General features: G+C 28.8%; 1 long non-coding RNA gene across 1 annotated transcript; it reads left to right on the top strand.

Annotated features, from left to right (window-relative positions):
* Window positions 1-345: 345 nt before the first annotated feature.
* LOC128285680 (uncharacterized) lies at window positions 346-1,340 on the top strand. The gene is made up of 2 exons (XR_008276208.1): window positions 346-885; window positions 1,013-1,340. It is a non-coding gene; the product is annotated as an uncharacterized LOC128285680 (long non-coding RNA).
* Window positions 1,341-6,480: the final 5,140 nt, after the last annotated feature.

Raw genomic sequence — 6,480 nt, 5'->3', positions numbered from 1 at the left:
GCTAAATTACAGCAAAAGGAAATAATACTTTTAAATTTAATTAATGAATGGTCAACGTATAACAAGTAAACCATGCAAAGAAGGAAATATAATATGAGTTGATCTCTATAAACACTTTTTTTTTTTATAAGTATTATGTGTTGTTTTCAACCTTCCTAAATTTATGTGTAATCGTTTGAAATTCTCTGTATAATCGGTTAGTGATATGGAGTTTACAAATACTAAGTTGGTCATAAATAGAATTTCTACTGAGATGGATGAAAGAATATTGAGACGACACTTTAATGCGTATGGTTATGGTGAAGTTAAACATGTTATTGTCTACTTTAACAAAGCCATAGCTTTTGTTACTTTTGTTGATCCTTCCAAGACTCAAATTACCCCTCAACAACAATATATTATTCTTGGTCGAAAAGTAGGTAACTTTCCTTGTTTCCGTTTTCTACATCTTAATTTGGATATAAGAATTTATTGAGTAGCTGAATAATCAGGTGGAGGCGAGACCAGCAAAACCGAAAGTAGAAATAGGGAAGAGGAAGATATTTGTGGGAGGATTGCCTCGATCCATAACAAATGAAGAATTCAAAAGATATTTCGAGAAATTTGGAAGCATTGTTGATGCAGTGGTAATCCATGACAAAAAAACTAAGAGAAGCAGAGGGTTTGGGTTTGTGACATATGAAGCAAAGGAGTCAGCCAACCTTGTATTGCGAACTCATTTCCATCTATCAAACAACAAGAGAGTTGAAGTGAAGAAGGTGACTCCTAGGCAGGAGATGGTGCCAACCGGATTCCTTATTATTACGATCCATATTATCAAACATATTTTTACGCCGTCTGGGTGCCCATTCCTGGATTTTACTGAACCTCACTTGGAAATTTTTGGTATGATTCCTCCATCCACTGCCTTGGGCCATTAATTTTGTGTGGACTGTATCAATCACAGTTTGGGCTGTTATTTTAGGTATTCATTCTTGTTTTTTTAAAAGGCTTGCAATTCAAATTGTTACAGCGGAGATAGTTTACAAACCGGAGCAGCAGAGGAAGGCAGACATGAAGAGATTTGTGAACCTTTTGTCATAAGTGTTGCACACATGTGTTTAATTGTTTTTTTCAGTTTAAATTTAAACAGGGGAGGGACCTGAATCCTGATTATCAGGAACATTGTTGTTTTTTTAATCTTTTTAATTATGTTGTTTTACTCTTTTAATGTTTTATGGTGGTTTTAAATTTATTTGCATTCTCCAATAATTATCCTCCTCTCAGTTGTATCATATACATGGGTTGTCTTCTAGGTTTTGGATTAAAATCATAGAAAATTTCAAGGTGATGAAACCAAATAGTGGAGTTAAATCAGTGGGATAATTGTCGTTTTCAATTCATTCTAATGTTCCAAGTCAATGAGTCACACATTCCCCTTATGCTTTATTGTGAGGACAAAGCAAAAGTGGGAATAATACTACAAAATAATCCATATTTCCAGGAGACACCATGGCATCGTAGGCAAAGTTGGGTTTGGAGAGTTATAGATGGGGTGATTGAAAGCAACCCACCAACCAGGCTTACTAGACATTTGTGCATCTCTTCTCTACAACAACTTTCTCTGTTTGCACTCTCTTTGAGACATATAGGGGGTCCTAGGAATGTGGGTATTTTGGTGATGGGTGCTTTACCAAAAGTCTTTTAACAACACAATAGTTGCTTTGCTTTCTTTGTATATATGCAGAGGGTTTTCCCTATTCATGATACCAATATCTTGTAGGGTCTTATCCCTTTGCCAGGCCTATGGACTAGTCCCAGGCTTTTAACACATCTTGATTGATTAATTATCAGAAACTATAAAATGAAACCAAAAAAGAAAATATTTTAAGAAAATCCCAAATTACTACCAATCCAAAAGAAAAAGATGCTACTACTGAACAAAGTAGGTGTAGAAAAAGAATCATATGTGTGAACATGACAACACCAATTTGCCTCTCACCATCACATCTCAAACAATCCAATGGAGTAAGTCAGTTTTGAAATTATACATATTATAATAACCTCATAGTTGTATTCGAAAAATAATTTTAAAAATGAATTAAGTCAAAAATTGTTTGCAATTCATGGAAGAGCTTTTTAAAACTATAATCATGGTAGATATTAAACACATGCATGACAGTGTTCCACAAAATAAAGAGATGTGATCACACTCATTTTGGTTGCTATCCATTTATATGCTTTATCTGTTGACTTTGTATTACATGGTAGCCTGTAAATCCCATCTGGATTTGTTTTGATTCAGTTCCCACATGAATTACCAAATTAATTCATTTCCCTTCATTAATTTCATTGCTTGTTTCATTCATGGTTATAATTGCTTTCCTTCCCTTTCTCCACCCATGAAAACGACTTTGTTTTCCTGGGAAAGAAACTCACAAAATTAATTACTTCTATTACAAAAATAGAAGATTAGGCAACAAGTTAAAGATTTATTACTTGTATCATTAATTAATGATTAGATAATAAAAATTACAATTTAGATAATTAACTATTCCAAATTTTATTAGATTTATGAATTGTTAAATCGCTATTCTTCAAATGCATTGTTGATCACCCGTTATTACTAAATTTTTGTTTTGGTTACCCAACTATAAAAAGTTACAGAATCATCACTAGTTTGTTAGATTAATAACTAAGAATGTTAATTATTTGAACGACTAATGTTAGAGAATCAAATTTAAAATATAAATATAAAATCTTGTATAGTAAAAGAATCAAAACTAATTTCTTTTTAATTATTTTATAATGAAAAAGTAGAGATAGAAGAGGACACCTACTCAAATCTTTTTATACATAGATTTGTATTTGATAAATTGATATTGTATATTTTAATTCCACAAACAAACTTAAAAATTATCAATATATTTTCTAAAATATGTCATTACCTTTTTAACTCTTCTACTAGTAAAATCTAAAGAATGTGGGAAATTTTTTAGACAAAGATGAATTTATAATCAAACCAGTGTGCTTTTCCCCCTTTTTAATTTTATGTCTTGCTTGCCCTTTAAGTGCCAAATTCCTCCTAACACTTCATTAATTACCAAGTGCTTAATGAAAGAAGAAAAACATATTTTCTCAAATAGGGATATATGTTTGTGATTTCAGAGACCACACAATTCTCTTTAATGGCAACCAAATGCTTTTCCTTTTTCTTTGCAAGATTGATAATTTGAGTTAATTAAAGCCTTTCATTACTCATTAATCATTCATAAAAGCAGGACCCCCAATCATTAACTGCAATAAAATCACCAAACAATTACTAAATTTTTAATTGGCTCATTCAATTCTAAAAAATTACAAATAGTTACTCATTTGTTCCATTCCCGTTAAATCAACAACAAAAGGGTTAGATGGACGTTAACTAAATGATTTGGAATTTCACATTTAATATTAATTGGTATCATTAATAACCTAAAACTACACCGTTTCTCAACCCTCTCTCAATCTTTTCTTCTTTTTTTCCCTAATATTATATGGATATTTGTGTCATTTAATATTAATTGTAAAATTTTAAGTCATTTATTTAACGTCCACGTTATTGATTTAACAGAAATGAGCTAGAAAAAACAAATTTCATAAGTCAAGTGATTATTTTATAATTTTTTAAAGTTGGGTGATCCAATTAGAAACTTAGTAATAGTTTGGTGACTATTTGGGTAGTTTACCCTAATTGCTTATGAGTTAAGTCCAGTGCATGTCCCCAAGCTATAGGTCATATTCTAACTTGATCCTTGAACTTTTAAAAAGTTTTAATTAAGTCCTTAGAATCTCAACAGCTTTCCAATCAGGTTCTTCCACCTGCCATTCCGTTAACTTTTTCATTTTAAATAATATATTATTTATTTAAATATTATTTCCTCAATAATTTCATTTAATATGTCATTATTTAAATAACATTTTTATAAAACGCATCAACAACCCGTACATCTCATGGGATAGAAAACTAGTATAAAAGAGAAAATTGAAGATTAAAAGTTAATTTTCTTTATAAAATTAATAATGTCAACCCATTTTATAACCGTTACATTTGTCTGTCCATATTTTTATGTTATAGAGATGATTATTATAGGGAGATAATCGTTGTAAGCTTATAATAAAATTTATGTCATGAATTTTCATCAAATAAAGAAAGTGAGAATCATGTTAAAAAAGCAACAAAATCAAAAGACGTATAACATGTACATGTATTATTGCTTTTATGCATATTTTATTTGACATTCTTTCACATGATTAATTATAAAGTTCATAAATCTAACAAGTTCGGTTAATCAATATGAGTTATCAACTTAAATTAAATAATTTATCATGAGTTATTAAATTCAAGTAATCAATTTATAAGTTTATGATCTTCTATATTTATAGTAGAATATTTAATCGAGAACTTAGTAATTTCTTGAATTGATGTCTTTAATTCCACTCATGGAAGATTATTTTCATTTAATGAAATATGATTAATAAATTTCATCTGTAAAATTTAATTATTTTATTGAAATAATATTTTAATTGAGATAATTTTCATTTAATAAATGATAATTAATAGGCTTACTTATATGAAGTAATTATAATTTTACTTAAAAATAGATTATATGCTGTTATAGAGACTAATTTAATAAAGAATGTATTTCATAACTATAAATATTGTTATTATAAGTAAAAGTTGTTATAGAAAGTTAAAAATTATTTCTTTTAAAAATTGATTGTTATAGTGAAATATTGTTATAGAAAAGAGTCACTGTATAATTAATTAATGTATTTTTATTATAAATCAGATCTAGGGAGCTCTTGGGTTTCTTTGCAATTTTGTAAAAAGAAGAAGAAGATAATAGTAATTTATTTTCTAAGTTAAAACCAATGAATTAGCGTCAAATCAAAACTTATGATTAATTAAAACTTATTGAATTAGCATATTCCTTAGTGGCTTGGCTCCACACATTGGAGATTTTTGAAATTTAATACAATATATAAGTAAGAATGATAATGGAACTGTTTGCATGAACATTCATGTTCATAGTCATACATAATCGCTCTACATTACTTCAAACCACTTCTATTTATTATTTTTCAATTTAATAATATAAATTTATTTACTTATGAATATGATTTCTATATATATGTATGATACAAATATATATAAAAAGTATAAGGCTGGAAAATTGTCCCCTTTGATATAAGAAGTGTGAAGTTAAGGGTTGTTAAACATAAAAATGGGTGTTGTCCCAATCCCTATGGGCATCCCCACCAAAAGAGTGTAGATATCTTGTAATGACAATGAAAGGAAAGGAAAATCTAGTGATTGCAGCAGCTAGCATAAAGCTTTTCCTTTGTTATTCCCCCATCCCCATGCACTATTTCTAGTAATACTTACTTATTCCCCCCTTTCAACCCTCTCTCTCTCTCTCTTCTTAATGCTTTGTTTTGGTGGATCTTCTCATCATTGCTACAATAAAAAAACAAAGATGTAGGGGTACCCCCCAATCTACCCTTCAAACCCTAAAAAAAAAAAAAAAAAAAAAAACTCTCTTTTCAAACCAAATCATTCTCTCTGGAATTTCTGTCTCCATGAACTTTGGCTATTTACTCATGCAAATTTTGCATGCAGGATTATATATTCTACTTTCACCATGCAAGTTTTTAGGCTAACACATATATCATTCTTCATGTATTTGTATATTATCATATTATTTTTTATGATGTCTTCTTCTTCTATGTTTCGTTTTAGATACGAAAACTCCCTCTCAAATAAAGCCAATTTTATTCTTCACTATTTCCTTTAAATCTGTACATTTTTTTTTCAAACCATGAAGTCAGTATGAAACATGGTCCTGGCACCGGCGCCCGACAACACCATAAAACTCTGGCAGCTGCCCACAACAATAACGTGTGTGTGTGTTTTTTTAATTGGAATCTTTATAAATGTTGATAAGATAGTTAAATAAATTCAAATTTTGTGAAAAAATTAATATTTCGATCATATTTATATAAAATTTAATTAAAATTTGAGTTATAGGTAAAATGATTTAAATTTTGGTTTAATTTTTTATACATGTTTTATTTAAATATTCATATAAAATAGTAAAAAAATGTAAATATCATTGTATTAGATTTTAGATAAATTTCTTGTAAATACTTTTCCTGACCAAGTTTATTTCAACACCAAGTCAATAAGTCACATTATATAAGTATAGATTATTATTCTTCAAAAAAGAAAAACTTAAATATCTTCCATACTCATAGATATTAATTTTTGGAGAGTCGTAATTGTTCCTTTCTTAACAATATAATACCTAGTGTTCAAACTCAAATTATTTACCATTACACCTATGATTAAAATGATTTAAAATCTTGTACAACAAACTCAACAATAACTAAGATTTCTTAAGATAATATTCCTAGGCTTTTCCTAAAATAATAGCTAATAACCCAATACTATACTCAGCT

Source organism: Gossypium arboreum, chromosome 12 (assembly GCF_025698485.1).
Source record: "Gossypium arboreum isolate Shixiya-1 chromosome 12, ASM2569848v2, whole genome shotgun sequence".
NCBI lineage: Eukaryota > Viridiplantae > Streptophyta > Magnoliopsida > Malvales > Malvaceae > Gossypium > Gossypium arboreum.
This window is presented reverse-complemented; position numbering and strand designations above follow the sequence as displayed.